The sequence below is a fragment of the Canis aureus genome, chromosome 30, assembly GCF_053574225.1.
Source record: "Canis aureus isolate CA01 chromosome 30, VMU_Caureus_v.1.0, whole genome shotgun sequence".
NCBI lineage: Eukaryota > Metazoa > Chordata > Mammalia > Carnivora > Canidae > Canis > Canis aureus.
In genome coordinates, this window is record NC_135640.1 from 24,669,021 (window position 1) to 24,691,051 (window position 22,031).

General features: G+C 34.4%; 1 long non-coding RNA gene across 11 annotated transcripts in view; it reads right to left on the bottom strand.

Annotated features, from left to right (window-relative positions):
- LOC144301784 (uncharacterized) overlaps positions 1–22,031 on the bottom strand; it is a 242,908-nt gene that overhangs the window by 169,188 nt on the left and 51,689 nt on the right. The window contains exon 3 of one of the 11 annotated variants that reach the window (XR_013368651.1): positions 2,323–2,467. The exons of 9 other annotated variants lie outside the window; for them this stretch is intronic. This is a non-coding gene — a long non-coding RNA (uncharacterized LOC144301784). Of the gene's footprint in view, positions 1–2,322; positions 2,468–16,265; positions 16,324–22,031 lie in introns of those variants that run through there. One more of the 11 variants, XR_013368652.1, reaches the window with a different exon arrangement.

The window sequence follows — 22,031 nt, forward strand, 5'->3', positions numbered from 1 at the left end:
ATTTGTTTACATAAACTATAAAAGTGCATATGCACGTAATTTGCACATCTAAAACCACTTGGGGTTTTGCCTTTCTTTTAATTTGGAGGATTAATTTTATTATAGATGTCACTCCTTTCTTAGTTATATTTGATGAAAATGTTTTCTACCTGATTGTAGCTTGAATTCTTATTCCATTTATTTCCTTTTGATTCATGCTATCTTAATTTTAATATATAACTGCTTATCAATTTACTATATTTATATTACCATATTCATATGTGTGTGTATATATGAGTATACATTATATATAGTCAACCCTCTTCATTCATGGATTCGGTATTTGTGGATTCATCTATTTGTTAAAATGTATTAGTAGCCCTAAAATTAACACTCACAGTTCTTCCACAGTCATCTGTAGACTTGTGCAGAGCAATGAAGAATCTGAGTCACCTAATGCATATGTGCCCAACTGAGATCAAAGAAATGCTCTGCTTTCTTGTTTCAACTCTCAAACTGCAAATAAATGTTCAATCATGGTCTTAGTGCCACGTTTTTCACATTTTTATGTTGGTTTCTCTGTTTAACATGCCCCCAAGTGTGCAGTATGTAGTGCTAAAGAGTTTTCCAGTTTCCTGAGTTCAAGAAGGCTGAGATGTGCCTTGGGGAAAATACATGTGTTACATAGCTTTGTTCGGACATGAATGATGGTGCTGTTGGTCACAAATTCAGTGTTAACAAATCAACAGTATATGTTCAATAAGATGTCTTTAATAAAAACACATATAAGACATCGATGAGAATGTTGAACCAGAGTTTCAAAGGAAACTACAGGAGCAGTATTCACTAATTTATGTTCACAAAGACTAAATAGAACATTACTATTGCAAAAAATGAAAAAGCAAATGTGATGGAGCGTCTTGGGACTAGTTTAGGTAACCAGAAACCCAAGGGTGTCCATATTTTGTATACTTGTATTTCAAAGATTGGTACGATTAGTTTAAGCATATCATATACTGATGAAAAGGTGTGTGTGTGTGTGTGTGTGTGTGTGTTTAATGTCTTTTTAAGTGTGAAAATACCGATTCCCTTCATTCTAGTCAATAGTTATGATAGGAAAACTGTATTTCCAAAAAAATACATATTCAGCATCACAGTTCAATATACACGAAGGCTTGCTGATACTATGACTAAAAAACACCTAAAGAAATCACTTCCTAAAATATAGTACACAAAAACTATTTAGTATAAACTCCATTTCATTTCATTTATCAAAATTTTGTCCTTTTCTAGACAGAGGCAGCTGATAGTATACAGGGGTTTCCCTGCAGGGGAATGCAAGCAGAACACTATCTGAAGCCATATGAAAAATAAATATACTTATCCAAGTGGATAATATAGCAAATGCATATGTTATTTATTATTTTTTGCATATGTTATTTATGACACCAATTAACTCTTAAATCAACAAATATGATAAAATGTCTTCAAAGATACACATCTATAGAGACCATGCATATACACATAAATCCAAAAGGAAATCTTACAGATTGACAAAGATAACTCAGTCCAGAAGAGTTATTTTACTTGAAATATCTATGAAAAAATGTTACAGAAACTAAGGTTGTCATAGCTGTATGTCATAGATGTTTTTGAGGGAATTAAACACAATGAAAAATGCTCTTTTAAGTATTCAGAATTTTCCTGTAATTTTTAAAAAATATTTTATTATTTATTTATTTATTCATGAGCGACACATAGAGAGAGAGAGAGAGAGAGAGAGAGAATCAGAGACACAGGCAGAGGGATAAGCAGGCTCCATGCAAGGAGCCCGACGTGGGACTTGATCCCGGGACTTCAGGATCACGCCCTGGGTCAAAGGCAGGTGCTAAACCTCTGAGCTACCCAGTGATCACCAAATTTTCCTGTAATTTTATCCTTACGAAAAACATTCAATTAGGGGCACCTGGGTGGTTCAGTCAGTTGATGTTCGACTCTTGATTTTTGGTTCAATTCATGATCTCATTGTTGTGAGATCAAGTCGTGTGTCAGGCTCTGTGCTGAACGTGGAGTCTGCTTGTGGATTCTCTCTTTCCCTCTCCCGCACAGCCTCCCCGACCTGCTCACGTGTTCTCTCTCTCTCTCTCTCTCTCTCTCCCTAAAATAAATAAATTAATTAAAAACCAAACAAAAACACATTCAATTAGATATCCAAATGGGAAACTGATCCTTAGAGAATCTAAAAGATTTCATCAAATTACCCAATAGAAAGTATAATGTTGAACTTCATGATCATTTCTGTCATATTACATAATTTGCATTCATCCCACTAAAGCAGGTTACCTCAGAATTCATTGAAATGCAAGATTTGCAGTAGATAACTTCACTTCCTTGTAAAGCATAGTACTTTCAAATTGAATTATGTTTGATGAAGTATTGCAAATAATTCCTTCTTGTGGCACTTTAATTTTCTTAATATATCTTCAGTCTAAAGAGTATTAGCATAAGATTTAACATTGTCATGTTACATATTTAAATTTACCTATTTAATCAGACATATTTAATCAACTTTTTATTTGAATACTTAATTAAAATTATTTTGGTTAACATTTTGGAACAGGCGGAGCTGAACTGCTACATATTGAGTTCATGCACTCACAAAATAATGATATTCATACTCAGAGTAGCTGTTGTTAATTTGTCTTAAGAAATCATTTTTATGCTGAATATAACTTTAAAAAGCTAAATATCCAAAACTGAGTGCTTAAAAAAAATTTAGTGCTTTATTATTCCATACAGAATATATAGTCATTAAGTTTAAGAACAATCAAGACAATTTACAAGTTTGACTTTTGTTTGGAGTTAACAAAAGTGAGACTAGGGGGGCCAAGAAAGAAAATAGGTAAATAAATAAATGAGAGAATATTAAAAGGGTTACCTCTGCTTAATAAATTTTTTATGACGTTTTTCTTTATATTTTCCTCCAATTTCAAAATCTTCCCACACAAACATGAATTACATTCATGTAAAAGTGTGTAAACCTTTAAAACTTTTAATTCTATGATGAATAACAGTAAATCAGTTTGTACATCCACATACATGCATACAAACACAGAGAAAAGATAGAAAACCTGAAATCCACTTAACGAGGCACATGACATTTTTTGATTCGACAGCTATTTATTAATCATGGAAAGAGCCATGTTTCCATGGGTAAAGGTGGTAGCTGGAGAATAAGCAATAGGCTCAGAGCTGAATAGCAAAAATATTATTCACCATCACTGGTTAGTTATTCAGTAGGTGGCCTAAGTATATGCAGAAGGGACAAACATTCTTTCTAAATTGGTATTTGATATTTTTTTAATGTGACTTAATGGAAAGTTTGTGTATCCTGACAATTATTTTATAGTTAGCATATTTTTTTTTTCACATTTCACATACCAATGGAAGACGTGTAGGTTTACAATGAAAGGGCCTGTAAAGGTTAGATTTCAGGGCTGTTCCTGTTGTCTGTTCTACTAAGGACAAACAGAGAAGGAAAAGAAAGCCCAGTGATCAAAAACAGAGGGTTTCTTGAAGAAATGCCAGTACAAAGGAGGAAGAGAAGAGAGGCTGGATGGACAGCAAAGATCTGAGCTGGGACACCACTCATCCAGGGCTGTTATGCTTGTCTCCAAAGAAGCATATGCAAAAATGCCCCTGAGCATCTTGGTTCATGACTCACCGTCCCAGTGGCACACACAAGGTTGCTATCTCTGCCTGCCAGAACAGATGCTTCTCTGTGAACAGTTGTTGGATATAGCTTATTTCTCCAGGTCCTCTTTAGCACAGTTTCATTATTAGTGACAGTTTGGGAAAATGAATCTGTGACTTAAAGAATGCCTCATGAGGTGGGAAAAATCAAATGAGGGTCTCTATAGTCTTCTAGGTTACAGTGGGACTCTACTTTCCTACATCAGCAGTCCCATTTCATCCAGTGCCAGGGAAAGCCTTGTTTTAGTTTCCAGCATAATCTGTATACTTTTCAGCTGTCAAACAGAAATAAACCCTAGGAAAAATTTCCACTTCAGTGAAAACAATAATGAATTAAATATCTCTCAGGTGTATCTAAGGAACTTGAAATTACTAGAAAGTTTATATTCTAAGGCAAAATAAATTACATTTCATTGGCATTAGCTTGTAATAAATATGAAATGCACGGAGATATCACCCGGGAAGATGGAGAATTAGTTCATAGGTTCAAAGCTCTTCCATTCTAATGTAATTAAGTTAAAATCACCAATGAAAGAGATCAAAATTGCAACTGGAAAAAATACCTAGAAAAGTCTCTCCAACATCCTAAAAATGTTGAAGTGTCAATCTGATATAAAGAAATTTAGAAGAAGCTTGTAGAGGACACCAGAAGCCAGCAAACAACTCTTGATTCATCAGTAGAGTGCTGGATTCTTGTAAGAACAAAGAAGACATTCTGAAGAACTCTAGAGATAATCCTTTGAATATCACAGAGTAACCAAGACTGAAGAAAAATTCAATCACCAAAATGTTTTTTGTTTTGTTTTGTTTTTGTTTTTTTGACTTGGCATCCCGAGAAGAAAGCAAATGATGGAGATAAGCCTAGTTTACAGCTAGAATCAGAGATGATGGCACACATGAGGGTATGATTTTCCACTGTCAGAAAAATTATGTGGTGTGATCTCACAAATGCAAGACTGTAAGCACTGTAGTGTCATTGTACTTCAGTTTCTTAACAAAGTTGTTTAGTTTTAAAGAAGTGAATTGACATCTCTGGACACCCTATAATGACAAAGTTAAGTCCTGCAAAGTGAAAAAGCCAGGCCACAGAATCAGGATTCTACATATTTAGAAAGCAAGTACATGCATTCCTGTGACTTAATTATCTTTGATCAGCTTCTTTTCCAGGCATCTGATAAGTTGATTTCAGACTGGCCTGTGTCACATTCTGTCTCCAACTCTGTCTCTCAGGGCTAAAATACATAGGTTGGTGAACTAAAAAATTTCTACTTGTATTATTTTTGATCATTTGATAGACTTGTTTGTCTTAAAAGCTTGATTTTATCAATTGAAAAAAAATAAATAACAATCCTAAGTATATTAGTAAAAAGAAAATTCTTTGTTGTGGAAAGCCTTAAAATAATGATAGCTTGATTTATATCTGAGCTTGCATTTCACTTTCTCAATTTCACTGTTAGATTATAGAGAATAAACAGACAAAACATTTGCAAGATCAGAAACGGTCTTTGGAAGAGGATATCTCAAGGACGGTGTCCAGTGGTGAATCCAGAATCCTCCAGAAGAGCAACAGAATCAACAATATGGTGGTAGTAAGCAGAATGAGGGATGGGGGGAGTGGGGAAGTGGGAGAAAGATCTAGAGTGAAAGAGAGAGAGAGAGAGATAATGTATTAGGCCTGAAAAAAGAGATATCTAGACAAATGCCGAAGGATAGGCAAGAGAGCCTTGGAGCTTTCTCAGAGCAGCCTGGCATAGCTACAGGACATCTTTTATTAAGAAGGCAGCTTTGCCTACTGTGAGAGATTTGCTTTAGATTTTAAGACTTGCTTTCTGACTACAAGGTGGCTTGAGTACATCACAAGGTGAGGGGCTTCGACATCCTCTAATGCTGGTGATAACCAAAGTAACCTTCCTTCCAACTCTGAGATTGGAAGAGAAATGAGATTTCAAGTACTTGGACCACCGATTTCCCGTCTTCCCGGTTCAGATAATTTAAGTATTGTCAGTAATAATAATTTCCACTATATTTTTACAATGTTTTCAGTGTGCATTTGAATGAACAATGTTTTTTCTCTAAGTGGATAGATAGTAAAGCCATAAAGCACAGAGTGCAGCATTTATAAGCTGCTCATCTCTTGGAGAAGGCACACACTATAGGATAAGGAGATAATTGCATCTGACCCTGTAAGTAAAGGGGTCACAAGCACCTAAACCTTGCTCTCTAAAATGAAATAATGAAAATATGCTTCAGAGGAGATAAATGACTTCCCAAGGGGGGGAGGGGGGGCAAAAGTTGTGCTCCCCTTGTGAGCTCTAAAGTGTTCATTGTAAAAGGGAGAGATTCTTATCCCCATGTTTCCCTGAGGAGGAAAGTCACCAGGGAGTAGCAAAGATAGGCACAGCATGAATTCAGGGAACTTTTTCATTTCAGTGAGCATCTGCTGACAGATAGTAAATCCAGTGATAACTGTCATGCAGCGTGGGTGCCTTTCCTTCTAGTAAGCATGGTGAGAGTACCTTATCCCTCCTGGCATAATTGTTCGTCTTCTGTAAGCATAATGTGGATATAAAAATTTACAAGAGATGTTAAAGGCAAAGAAAAAAATCTAGTTTGAAAAATAAAAGCTACTTTGAATGAACTTATTTTCCTTCCATGCAACTTATCCTTATTTCTTAATTTCACGTTATATAAAATACATTTTAATATTCTGAAATCTCTTATTATGAATTAAGACCTGCAGTATCTCTTCATTTATCTATTTCTTCATCATTGATCTCATTACAATGGCGACAAATGTACTATAATTTTCAAAAGAGATGGAATGGAATAATTTAAGAAACAACAGAGACAATAATAAAATTGCTTTGGCTGCCAAGAGACACATGAGATTACTTGTTTCAATGAGTATATAGTAATAAATGGTAATGTGACACTATAGACTTACAGTTAGACATAGACAATTGTGTTTGTTAATATTATCTGACCTTATTAACATATTATTATACTCATTTCTCTGGTCTAACAAAATTGTGAACTTTTCAAAATATTTTAAATGTATACTTAATGTATGTAATAATTAACATTAATTTTTAACTGGGAACCTCATAATCTAACTGTAATAAAGAAGGATTATAATTTAAACAATAGTTTGTGGGATTTCCTGTAAATGGGATTCATCTTTGACCTGCCTAGTAGGGCTTAGTTACATAGAATCCTCATGGACATTATAAAAGCAGGATCTCAACACAAAATATGTCTTTGTTGGGGCTGCTTTAACAAGCTATCATGGACTGGGTGGCTTAAACAACAAACATTTATTTCTCATGACTCTGGAGGCTGGGAAGTCCAAGACCAAAGTGTAGGCAGATTCATATCTGGTAAGAGCCCATTTCCTGCTTCGTAAATGATTGGTTGTTTTGTTTGTTTGTTTTTCCCCTATAACTTCACCTGGTGGAAAGGACAAGGAAGCTCTCTATAGTTTCTTTATGAGGGCACTAATCTCCACCCTCAGGAATTAATCACCTTCCCAAGGCCCCACTTCCAACTACAATCACATTGGGATTAGGTTTCAATATGTGAATTTTAGGAGGACATAAACATTCATTCTATAGCAAAGTAAGATTACAATGTCACATGCACATGGTAGTCACTACAGTGTCAGGGACTGTGTAATGTCTCCATATAGATTGAGACAGTCTTCAAAGAAACTACTCTATCTCAACTACAGTATAACAATATATGTGTTTTTATTTATTTTTTTAAAGTATTTTATTTTATTTTATAGGCACACAGTGAGAGAGAGAGAGGCAGAGACACAGGCAGAGGGAGAGCAGGCTCCATGCACCGGGAGCCCGACGTGGGATTCGATCCCAGGTCTCCAGGATCGCGCCCTGGGCCAAAGGCAGGCGCCAAACCGCTGCGCCACCCAGGGATCCCAATATATGTGTTTTTATACTGACAGCAGTAGTTCAAGTTTATGAATTCTAGCTATCAACACTTAGCAGAAATCTTGAAATAAGTAAGTTTAAAAAAACATTATGTGTGAAAACTAGATATATCCTCTAGAGATTTGATGTCAGTGCTAATTTTCTTTGCTGGTAGCCACAAATAATCACTTATATATTTTGCCTTGTAGCTTGCCATATTGAACAGAATCACAAAAAGCTTGCAACTGATTTCATTATGAACATATCCTGAAGCTTAAATACAAATGCTTGTTTTTGATTAATAACATGTTGAAATGAATTATATTATTAACTACAGTCAGGTTACATGTTTGAGTAATTTACTGTTAAAATTTCTATTTATCAAAATATAAGCTTGATAATATATGTGCTGTCCTAACTAGTTAACTCTATGCTAATTTGCATGTTTTAAGCTTACTATCTGCTATATCAGATTATCAGATTATCCCAATTCTGAAAGAAATACTCATGTGAGTCAAAAATGTGCAAATCTTTGCTTAGATTTCATTGAGGTCTAATTTAGTTCCTATTTATTTTGATTATTAAATTGCAAATCACATCTTAAAATGTTTTATACATTTAGTTGTATATTCTCTCCCAATTTTTGCCTAAACTATCTGACGGAAAAAAGAAGGTTAAAATTTATTGTGTGTTGTTAAAGACTTGATTTACTTCTAATCTAAAAATAATATTTTCTACTCTAATCTGATTTAAATATCTTTTTTAAAAAAAGATTTATTTATTTATTTTAGAGAGAGAAAAAGAGAGAGAGAGTGAGCATGAACAGATGGTGCAGAGGGAAAGGGAGAAACTTAAGCAGACCACTCTGAGTGCAGAGGCTGATTTGGGGCTCAATCTCAGGACTCTGAGATCACAATTTAAGCAGAAATCAAGAGGTGGGTGCTTAACTGACTGCACCACCCAGGAACACCTCTGCCTTAAATATTTTATTCAATGAAGGCTTCATTTATTCCTTTCTTTACCTAATAATTTCTGTCTATCGCATTGTGTCAGATCATTTGTGAGGATAAGCATAAAATAAGATGTATTTCTAGACTTTGAGAGTATTAATGTAATGGGAGATTAAGTTTATAAAAAGAAAAAAGGTATTTTATTTTATTTTATTTTATTTTATTTTTAAAGATTTTATTTATTCATGAGAAACACACAGAGGCAAAGGCAGAGGGAGAAGCAGGCTCCATGCAGGGAGCCCAACATGGGACTCAGTCCTGGGACTCCAGGATCATGCTCTGGGCCAAAGGCAGGCACTAAACTGCTGAGTCACCCAGGGATCCCCAAAACAAGCTATTTTAAAAAGAAAGTGAAAAAATACACAGATAATTACAACATTGTGTTAAAATAGAAGTACCGTAGAGTTTAGTAAGGAAAATCAGAAAGAATGAAAAACTACCTAAAAAAAATAAAAGAGATGTCAGTAAGACTTAAAAAGAATAAGCAAAGAAAAGGAAATAAAAGGAATACATATTGGAATGGAAGAAATAAAAGTGTATTGTACATGACATGATTGTCTTTGTAGAAAATCCCAAAGAATCAACAACTCTTGAAACTAATGAGTGATTATTGCAAGGTTGCAAGTTGTAAGGTTAATATACAAGCCAATCACTTATGTATTAACAATGAAAAACTAGAATTTGAAATTAAAAGCAAAATATTATTTCTGTTAGTACCAAAAAATAAAATATTTAGATAGAAATCTAAAAATATCTACGTGAGGGAAACTATAAAACTCTGAGGAAACAAATCAATAACTACAAGAACACAGAGATATTTCAATTTCAGGGACAGGAAGACTCAATAATCATAAGGTGTTAGTTTGTCCAACTTGATCCATAAATTCAGGGCAATCCCAATCAAAATTCTAGTAAGTTATTTTGTAAATACCAACAAAATTATTCTATAATTTTATAGAAAGACAAATCAAAACAAAACAAAGCAAAAAAAGTGAACACAACATTAAAGGAAATGAACAAAGTCAGAGGACTGACACTACCTGACCTTAAGACTTAGTATATAGCTACAGTAATCAAGACTTTGTAGTATTGTTGAAAATATAAGGAAGTAAAGCAATGGAACAGAATAGAGATCCCAGAAATAGAACCACACGAATATAATCAACTAATCTTTGAAAAAGTAGCAAAGGTAATTAATTAACGGATAAAAGATAGTCTTCTCAACAAAAGGCTAGACCAATGGGACAATTATGTACAAAAGAAAGAAAGAAGAAAGAAAGAAAGAAAGAAGTAGAAGATGAAGGAAGAAAGAAAGAAAAAATGAATTCAGATGCATATCTTACACTTTTCACAGAAATTAACTCAAAGTGATTTATAGACCTAAAACTCCTAAAAGATAACATGAGAGAAAATTTTCAACAATGGTTTTTAGATACAACACCAAAAACACTATTGATGAAAGAAAAAAGAAGTCGGACTTCATTAAATTTAAAAATTCTCCTTTTTCTTAAGTGGAATATTTTATATAGATCTTTTTGAACCATGTAAAAATTTATTATCTCTATGAAACACTCTATAAAGGGATTAAAAAGATAAGCCACAGACTGGAAGAAATAATTTGAAAACATGGTAAAAGATTTAAACAAACACCTTAGCAAAGAAGATATAGCAAATAGACGTATGAAGCAATAACCAACATCCTATGTCATTAGGGAATTTCGAGTTAAAAATAATAGACCACCACATACCTATTAGGATGGCTAAAATCCAAAACACTTACAACACAAAATAGTGAGGATATAGAGAAAACAGAAATCCCATTAATTGATGATGCAAATCCCAAATATTTTAGATACTTTGGAAGATGATTTGTTAGTTTCTTATAAAACTAAATATCTGTTGGCTATATGATTCAGAAATTGTGCGTCTTGATATTTACTCAAAGGAGTTAAAATCTATGTACACAAAAACCTTCACACAAATGGTTGTAGGAGCTTTATTCATAATTGCTAACACTTAGAAGCAACCAATATGTCCTTTAATAGGTAAGTGAATTAATAAACTGTGGTATATTCAAACAATGCAGTGTAATTCAGCAATAAAAAGAAATAAGTCATGAAAGGACATAGAGGGACCATGAAAAGGCACAGAAGAACAATGGTATATTCAAACAATGCAGTGTAATTCAGCAATAAAAAGAAATAAGTCATGAAAGGACATAGAGGGACCATGAAAAGGCACAGAAGAACCTTAAATATCTATGGCTAGGTGAAAGAATCCAATCTGAAAAGGTTTGCATACTGTATTATTCCAACAATATGAGATTCTGGAGAAAGCAGAACTATGGAGATAGTAAAATTATCAGTGGTTGCCAGATATTCTTTGGGAAGGAGAGAGAAAGAGGCAAGAACAGGTGCAGCACAGGGGATTTTTATAGTGGTGATACTATTCTATACACTATAACGGCAGATACATGTCATTATACATCTGCCAAAACTTAGGAAACAGACAACACCAATAGTGTACTCTCCTATAAACTATGGACTTTATTTAATAATAATGTATTGATATTGATTCATTAACTTTAACAAATGTATCACACTAATATTAAAAAAATAATAGATGAGATGGACTTTGAGGATGTAGAGATCAGAAACACTGTCTTTCCTTGCCTTACAAAACAACATAAGAGCAAAAAGAAGTCTGAATATTCATAACTTTTCTTGAATTCATCACAAAGCTGAAGTTGCAGGGAAATAATTAACCATAAATATAAGGAAAGATGGATGAGTCTCAAGTGAATAAGACTTGCTTATCTGTGGCAGATGCCTCTGAGCATTGGTAAAAAGAATTCGGCTAAAGTTTTAAATGATTCGTTAAAGTTAAATGTGGAATAGAAAGAGAATATGAACCTCTGGAGGCAGAAGACACAAGGGTAATTTGCATCTGTTCATTGGTTCTTTTTCATTGACTTCACCAGTGCTCTCAAAAATGATTAGAATCAGGCTAGGTGGTGCTGCTGCCTTAGGGGAGATGCTACTACAAGGAAAAAAGAAAGTCACCCTGGATCCCTGGATCCTTTCTTTCTAACTCTCCTATGGAAGAAAAACCTTAAAGCACTAGGTGAAAGACAAGTACCACTGCCATCTTTAGGGCACTGCTCCAAGCTTATTGCAACTGAAATAAGGGAACAGGAAGCAAAACAAAACAAACAAAATAAAACAAAATCCCTCTGCCCGTGTGGAAGAAGAAGAAGAAATCCTGGGCTTTGACCTATAGCAGGGAACAGGGCAGGATTGCTGAGAAGACTCTACTACAAGACTCAGGAAAATAGTGCCTGATTAAGACAGATTTAATCAGCAAAACTGGGAAACCTCTGCTGTGACCTTGACATCAGGCTAATAACTATTGAGTAACAAGTAACAGTAGTCCTACTGTTATATTCTGGTAATAACCATCAGTGTATGTAAATAAACACAAAAATGAATGCTTTTCCCAAGCTGGATAACATGAAGCATTTTTGCTGATTTTAGGTGGAAATAAATTGAGAAGGCAATCAAGAACTACTATGGGCTGAACTGTGTTCTCCCCAATTTTTACAGTGAAGCCTTAACCCCCAATTCCTCACAGTATGTGTATCTGGAAATAAGGCCTTTAAAGAGATAATTAAGGTAAAATTATGCTATTAGGTTGGGCCCTACTTCAGGCTGAATGTCATCCTTTTAAGAAGGGGAGATTAGGACACCCAGGGAACACCAGGGTTGCATGCATATGGAGGAACCACTATGGGAAAGGCACCAAGATCTATCTACATAGTAAGGAGAGAGGCCTGAAAGGAAACCAACCCTGCTGGCACCTTGATCTTGGACTTCTAGCTTCCAGAACTGTAAGAAAATAAACTTCTAGTGTTTAAGCCACCCAGTCTGTGGTATTTGGTTATGGTAGCCCTAACAAATGCATACAAAGTCTTATGTGACTCATCCTTCTCCTCCATTAGCATATATATATATATATGGTATATATGTGTGTGTGTGTATACACACATCAGTGTATTTATAGGAAGGAGTCCAGATATTTCTCCCACATATGCTCCTAATGGTGCCTCAATGACACTTTGTTAGCAGAGAAAGCCATAGGCCTGTGCATAGAGATAATAATATTTTCACTCTAGCTTTCATGAATTATGGCATTTAAATACATTTTAAATACATGAAGTGGCATATAGAAAGTCTTGCATTTGTTCTGTTGCAGTGGCCATTCCACACAGAAGACAAACAAAGGAAAAGGCTGGATTCTGAGGACAATGATCAAAGATACTGATGATCTCCACTCTAGAGACTAATGTGCTATGGTGACTCTTCATAGATCTTGTTCAGAGTACTTCTCTCTCACTGCAGAAAACATTTTACCTTTAGGTTCTTTTTTTTCCCCTTCTGGTACATTTGTATGGCAAGAATAAGTATCTCAAAGAATAAGTGCAATGTCAAGAAGAATTTTTGTGGAGAGGAAAACATTAATGCTGTATTAAGTTTACTTTGAAAGCAGTGAAAAAAATAGATTTGTTTTTACGATACCTAATCACAGTTGTGCAAGACAAATCCTCCAAGAAATAAAGGGCTTTAGTCACAATGATAGATGGGCAATGTTGAATTACTAAAGAAAACTTGATGCAGGCTGGCTGGGTCCAAGGACCCAGGGGGTTCTCACAGGACCAGCCAAGAAGGTCCTTGGCTTCATGCAGGATAGAAATCAAATGCAGGCTGAGAGGAAGTGAGAGAAGAGTTTACTGAAGATACAAAGAGAGCAGATAGTAAAGAGAGTGTGGAGACACAGAAAAGAAAGAAAAGTGAATCTCATCTTTGCTTGGGCTTAAAATTTTATTGAGGAGATAGTCTGGTGCAAGAGTCTTCTCAGGCATCCAGGAACAAAGACCAGTTAAGTGTCCCTATAAGTCACTTATGCCTGAGAGCCAGGGACCTTTTTATTTTTTAATAATTTATTTATTTGAGAATGAGGGGCAGAGGGAGAGAGAGAATCTCAAACCATCTGCCAGTTGAGTGTGCAGCTCAATCTCATGACCCTGAGATTATGACCTGAGATCATGACCTGAGCTGAAATAAATTTTTGGATGCTTAACTGACTGACCCACCCAGGCACCCCTGGGACCAGGGGTCTTGATGCATCAGTTGTCTTGTGTTCATGATGACTTTGCCTGGTTACTCCTTAGATGTTACCTATTATACTGGAAGACTCCAAAGAAATTAACTCCTTGGCCTTTATTATGAGACCATAGATTATCTTTATGATAAGGCCTATGCAAGGTAAGGGTGCAAGTCCTAGCAAGAATAGAAGCAAGAAAAGAAGCAAAAAGCAGTCCTTCATGGGCTTCCTTCAGTTTCACTGTTTCAAACTCACAGAACTCAAAATATCAGTGTGTACTGATCTATGGTTTACTGTAATACAAAGATATAGCATCACCATTAAAGTAAGAATATACATCAAATCCAAAGCTATTACTAAGGGATCTGGAAAAATCTGAACCAGGTCTAATTGTTCTATAAAATTCCAGTATATATTATCTTTCTTGAATACTGAACCACTGAGGCATACACAGAACACTTCAGAATGGAGAGCCCAGAAGGAGCCTCAACAAGATTTTCTTATATGCCATTGGACATGTAGGCATATTCTTGCTTTATAAACAGCCTGAAAACCAAGGTCCTATGAGAGTCTTATGAAAACCAGCTGTTAGTAATGTTACAATTTACCTGAGTTCAGTGCTTCTAGAAAACAGCAGAGGTTTTCCCCACCCTTTGCTGTTTCAGGAAATGGCTTACTGCAAAGAACCGCCCTTCCTTAGGTGACTTAGATAGGGCTTGTGGATGACATATTTTTTACCTGTGACAAGACAAGGCGTAGACACGCCTCATTCCCATTATTTGCTTCAGTATGATTAGCTGAATTGTTTGCATCTGTTGTCCAATTTGGGCAAAATACCTGCTAACTTCATTTACCAAAATTTAGGTTAGTGTCTCTGTTTCCCCACAAATGTCTTTAAGATAAAGTAAACACTGGGTTGCAGAATAACCAAAAAAGACACTTTTATATAATCTGCTAATGTCAGAAAAAGATCTTTCCTGCTTAATTGTCCATTCATGACATCCACTCACCCCATTCCTCCACATTTGGTTCTTTCTAGACAAAGTTACCCTGCATTATGAGAGAACTTCCTTTCTGCTTAACCTTTTAGATGCTTGCAGACTTTCTAATCTGAGCACTCTCCTTATTCTAATAATCCCCCTTGCCTTATTGCAATAATCCTCTTCTTCCTCTTGTAATTGTCCTTTTGAATGAAGTCTCACCTATCTAAGTCTGCATTTGTTTTGTGTTTCACAGTGTAAATCACCAGTCTTGGGCACCTGGGTGGCTCAGTGGTTGAGCCACTGCCTTTGGCTCAGGTCATGATCCTGGGGTCCTGGGATCAAGCCTCCCTGTAGGGAGCCTGATTCTCCCACTGCCTATGTCTCTGCCTCGCTCTGTCTCAAATCAATCAATCAATCAATCAATCAATCATCAGTCTCACTGCTATTAATAAATGGTTCTGGCAAACTGTCCTCAAAACTCCATGGATATGTGGTTACAAAATACTATTAGCAGTATTACTTAATACTATTGAACACAGTAGTCGATACTGATAGTCTATAATAATATTAGTAGTATTATTAATAGTATTTCAGTATTTTTCATGCCATGTGTATGAAGTAGTACTTGAGTAGTACTTGAGCTCAACTTTATTTAGAAATCTGTTGGAATTAATTTTTACAACATGGAGGGAAAAGAGAGGAATTTAAAAACAGTATCAAACTAAAAAAAAAGATGTGGACAATAAACCTAGAAGCCTAAACCGGGAAGAGATTTAATTGCAGGGAGAATATACCAGATATTTTTATAATATAAAATACTCCTCTACCAAAGTAATAAAGTGAGATGAAAGCTTTGTTGCATAATTTACTAATCGTATTAAATATTCTACCTTTAAAGATAGAGAAATACTGCTAAAATTATCCTTGCCAAAAAAAGAAAAAAATATGGAGAGATGCCATATTGATCTAAACTCTCCCTTCACTTAATAAATGTTCAGAGACAAAGAGATATTTTCCTAACTGTGTAAAGGCAACATTACATGTTCACAAATATGGAACTAGGAACTATAGTCCTTTCAGATAATCTTATACTATCAGATTATAGTAACAGAAAATAAAATGAAAGTTAAGATATATGAATAGAAAATTTTAGAGTATAAATATTTAGAGCATCGAACTGACACATATATAGATATAAGCCTACTGTTTAAGTTAAATATGTATACAAATGATTATATTTTCTCTGAAAGATAATACATAAATGGTATAAATTTAAAATTATAAGGATTATAAATTCAATTTAATTTAATTCAGTAGGAGGACCCACAAGAGATAAATTTATAATTTAATTATCAATTTTTGGGATCCCTGGGTGGCGCAGCGGTTTGGCGCCTGCCTCTGGCCCGGGGCGCGATCCTGGAGACCCGGGATCGAATCCCACGTCGGGCTCCCTGCATGGCGCCTGCTTCTCCCTCTGCCTGTGTCTCTGCCTCTCTGTCTCTCTCTGTGTGACTATCATGAATAAATAAATAAAATCTTTAAAAAATATATAATAATCAATTTTTAATGTTTTTGTTGTTCAGTTAATGTGGGAAACACTTTAATGTATGTTAAGAACAGAAAAAAATATGTCTATCTTGTGTATCTCAGAATAAAAAATACCATACAAAATAATATTTGATCTATATGGGGTAGGAGAAGAAAATAAGATGCTAAAAGACGTTAAATAATGTAGATATGTCAATAGGTACAAAAAGTCTAAACTTTACATTTTATAGGCAAAAATATTTAGATTATGTCAAAAAAGTTTCAAATATTCATTCCTCATAAAATACTTAACACAAAATAAAATGCTAGAAATGAAGAATGACCAAATATAATACATAATCAAATGTTAAACAACTGATCATGAACATGAGGAAAATATAAGGAAAATAAATATCTGTAGTTTAAACTGCCTAGTCTATGATATTTTGTTATGATGGCCAGAGCGGACATTTTTATCAGCTATGGTATAGAGACTGGCAAAATTAAGAGACCATTTCTAAAGAGATGCAGTTTAAATTCCAATACAATCAAAAGAAATCAATTGACAAATGATTCTGAAGTTTCCAAGAAATATGTGACATGTTAACATAAATAGCTATGTTGAAACCTACTGACTCATGCTTCTAGAACTTACTTGGACAAATTAATCTGTTCTTCAAAATTACTTACTGGGGACTAAAAATCACAAGGCAATGAAGCATTGATAAGTACGAAGAGTTATTCATTCTAAATTATACACAAAGATGCATGGTGGTCTGAGTGTAGGATGGAGTCTGAGCTGGACATTTGTTGGACACATTAGGTGATTATGTTGAAGACCATGGTTTACAGATCCATAACACAAAATGGAAAGTGAAATTCAATTTTCAGTTGCCAAGTTGTTATAAAATATTAGGATGCAAGTGAAATATTAGGAAGCCTTCTCACTTATTAGTCAATCACTGGGTTTCCTGAATGAGTATGACTGCAGGAAGCAAGAAAGAGACTAGTGTTAGGACAGGAGGACGGTGAGAGTGGAGTGCACTGGTGGGGAATGTATTTGTTAAGTGGAGAGTAAGTATTGCTGGAAAATAATCTGGTATCTAATGTGTTTAAAATTCAAATGTATACATATATTTTGCATATTTTATATAATACATACACATATACATGTATACCTATATACATTTGGAGAATAAAACCATATAACTATCTCTGAAGGGGGAAAATACTACACTCTTTTGAAAATACTACAATCTTTTTAAAGGATTTATTGTTTTCTTTTTAACAAACTGAACAGTAAAATTAAAGTTTTATTCTTTTCTCCTAATTTTATTTGAGAAATGGCTGCACAAACCCTTAAATGTTTCTTCTCCTCTAACTCATAATGAATTTATAATGCTAAAGGAAGAAAAAGTCTTTCTCCTTGTTACCTCATGTGAACAATTAAATTCTTCGTTGCCCCAAATCAGTTTCTAACCATGACTTGAAATTTTATGTTAAAAATCATCTTGCTTCCTATAATTATTTATTTATTTATTTATTTATTTATTTATTTATTTATTTATTTATTATTTCTCTCTTTTCTATAAGGTATATATCATTGCTGTCATTTTAGAATTCAGGTTGAGTACTAACACTGATCCTAGATATAAGTGATGTGTAATATCAGCAAAACCACCCACCATAATAATAAGAACCCAATGAGCAAGAATTCTGTGCAGTATCTCTAAACAGCATTATCTGACTTAATAACATACCAGGAATGCAAAATCACTTAAATTGTTAAAATAAGACTTGGTAATTTGTCTTTTCCCCATTAGCCTTAATGCATTTTGATAGTTAGTTAGAATGAGGAAGAGAGAACAAACTAGAATAGTCAGGGCCAACAAATAAACCTGCATTACAGTCATTAATATCAAGCCACTGGTGACGGAGTATTCAGCACATGAATAATTATTACTCTCAGCTGAGAGGTAGGAAACATTACTAGGGAATATTTGCATTTTAATGGCTTTCAGGGTTTTTTTTTTTTTTTTTACATTATTTAGTTTTCTACCTTTGTCCATAGCATTCGAAATGTTCATTGATAAACTCTTCAAAATGATTATTCTTTGTTGTTAATATGTCTATTGAACACATTTTTTAATGGAGTTGTGTTCTTTTGTTTGTTTGGGTTTAGCTATTGACAGTGAAAACCCCAATAGAATGTATAAAGTTAAATCTTCATTTCCATTTTGATGAATCTCTACTTATCTGAAAATTTGAATAATTTTGTGTAAAGTCCTACAATTTTGTTTGAAAAAAATCAATAAACTTCTATTTTAAAGTCATCGCTTGACATGAAGATCAGTGTTGATACATTTCAAAGTATTTCAATATTAACTTTGAGCTTAGAATTTTCATACCAAAGACGATATACACATGGCCAACAAGCACATGAGAAAACACTCTGCATCACTTGCCATCAGGGAAATACAAATCAAACTACAATGAGATCCCACCTCACACCAGTGAGAATGGGGAAAATTAACAAGACAGGAAACAACAAATGTTGGAGAGGATGTGGAGAAAGGGGAACCCTCTTGCACTGTTGGTGGGAATGGGAACTGGTACAGCCACTCTGGAAAACTGTGTGGAGGTTCCTCAAAGAGTTAAAAATAGACCTGCCCTATGACCCAGCACTTGCACTCCTGGGAATTTACCCCAAAGATGCAGATGCAATGAAATGCCAGGACACTTGCACCCCAATATTTATAGCAGCAATGTCCACAAGAGCCAAACTGTGGGAGGAGCCTAAGTGTCTATCAACAGATGAATGGATAAAGAAGATGTGGTTTATGTATACAATGGAATATTATTCAGCCATTAGAAAGGATGAATACCCAACATTTGCTTCAACGTGGATGGAACTGGAGGGTATTATGCTGAGTGAAGTAAGTCAATCAGAGAAGGACAATCATTATATGGTTTCACTCATTGGGGAATATAAAAAATAGTGAAAGGGAATAAAGGGGAAAGGAGAGAAAATGAGTGGGAAAAATCAGAGAGGGTGATGAAACATGAGAGACTCCTAACTCTGGGAAACAAACAAGGGGTAGTGGAAGGGGAGGTGGGTGGGGGGATGGTGTGACTGGGTGATGGGCACCGAGGGGGGCACTTGATGGGATGAGCCCTGGGTGTTATACCATATGTTGGCAAGTAGAACTCCAATTTAATAAATATACATAACAAATAGATTCCTGGGGAAAAATTAATTTTCATAGTATGTTGTCAGTTTTTAAAGATCTATTTTGAAGAATATTAAAAATTATTTTAAAGACGGATGCCTGGGTGGCTTAGTTGGTTAAGCTCCCAACTCTTGGTTTCCACTCAGTTCATGATCTCAGGGTCATGGGACTGAGCCTTGGAAGAGTCTCTGGGTTCAGCCCAGAGTCTGCTTGAAATTGTCTATCCCTCTACCCTTCTCTCCACTTGTGCATAGCTCTCTCTTTCTCTCTTTCTAAAATAAATAAATAAAATATTTAAAAAACTATTTTAAAGAAAATATCTTCATAAGTTGAACAATATTCTCTTATTTTAAATTATTGAAGCTGTGTATAGATAGATTATATATAAGCCATACATAGTAACTTCATATGGTTAAATGCATTCTACTATCTGGCTAGGCAACTTGGTAACTTAATATTTGCTCTATTTTTTTAGATTGTAAATTTATGATATATTAATATGGACATATATATAATTTTTTTCCTTTACTTTAACCCTGAAATATGTTATCACCTTTAGCAAAGTACAAAGTAAAATGACAAATCCAGGATTTTACACTGCTAAATATCTAAAGCAGTGGGGTCCTAATTATAGGTCCTTAATTATAAATTTTGAGAAAACCACATTTTAAAACATGCATATTGAGTAAAAACAATATATATTATATATAAGTAAAAACAAAATCTATAGATATGCTAAACATTTACCTACTATTGATTAGGGAAAATATACGATTTTTTAAAAATTTATTCATGAGACACAGAGAGAGAGAAAGGCAGAGACACAGGCAGAGGGAAAAGCAGGCTCCCTGCAGGGAGCCTCATGTGGGACTTGATCCCAGGACTCCAGGAACACACCCTGAGCTGAAGGCAGATGCTTAATGGCTGAGCCACCCAGGCATCCCTGATTAGGGAAAATATAAAATTGAACTCAAATAATCCTGAGTTTGATTCCTACTAGGATTATATGCTAATCTCTGTGACATCTTCTACCCTGCTTAAAAGTCTAGAGATATAAAAAACATATACTACTGCTATAATATCATTTACCTTAGATTGTTTAGATTGCTATTGGATCATACAATTTAATGTAGCATTAAAACATTTACCCTAGTGTTACATATGTATCAAGATCTCCATTTATTTTAATACACAAATATATGTATTATCTATATGCCTAATATAGATAACATAACTTGTTTATATGAAAAGACTGACCAAATCTCTCCATGCTTTTCATTATAAGCTCATCAACATATACTGGGTTTGTAATGTCTGTATGTTCTTTCAGTTAAGGAGCTGTAAGTCTTCAATTTTTTCTTGGATGGAAGATAAAATGTTTATTTGTAATTATGTAAAGTACAATACTTGTTATTATAAGTAACTTGAAATAAATCAAGAGATAAAAATTATTTTCATGTTTTACAGAATGTTTATGTTGGTGAATTTTCAAAGTACTTTGCTGTCTATCCTGGATATTCTCTCATAATTTTGTATTTTATAATGCATAGAAAAAACGTTTAAAATTATTTAAGATTATTATTCAGGATTTCATTTGTCTTTAATTCCAGAATAGTTTCAAGATTTTGATGCATTAACAAGATTATTTCCCTATCCAGGTTCAAAATTATTACCCATATTCAGGAAAAGATGAAGCAAGTTTGTTAGAAAGTAGATCCTTAACAGAGAGTTCGGATTTCTCTCCCATACCAAGCCATGGAAGTGAAATTCACTAACCCAAAAACATAGAGCCTTTTGACCTTTTTTTCAACAATACATTTTCATCTAATTAGCTCAATCACATCCCTTTTATTTTATGATCTAATACCCTAAGAAATAATTGCTTGCAGCTATCTATTCTCAAACTACTATAAGATTTTTTCATTTCACCATGTAATTCTTAATTACTGTACTAATATATATCAATATTTCCACCACTTTTAGTCTCATGATTGTTTTGACAGAAACAAAACAGCTCCTTCATGACCCACTTTCATTTATTTAATAAGTTATTTTGCAAAATGCATCAGCCCTTGAAATTAAAACAAAAAATATTTATATGATCTCTGTAACTCTATGCCCACTCCTCTTCAAGTCCCATGTCTTTGGCCACACCTCCCTATGTTGACTGTTAAAACCTATCCAGTCAGTGTGATTTCAGATCCCATATGTGGTCTTCACAACTGGTCCCCAGAACTACAAAAATGTTGTTGTGCTCTAATTAAAGTCCCAGGTCTTTTTAATTAAATAAACCTCAATCTCCTTTAAGTGATGGTGCTAAGCATATAGTTTGGGCATGTCCTGCTTTTCACACAAAACTATCTGCTCTGGACAGTCACAGATGGTTCTCAGTCTTTGCTCATTAACTTTGAGAATGATTGTCTGTCACATGCAAGAAAGCTTGGTATATGTCTTCACTCCATG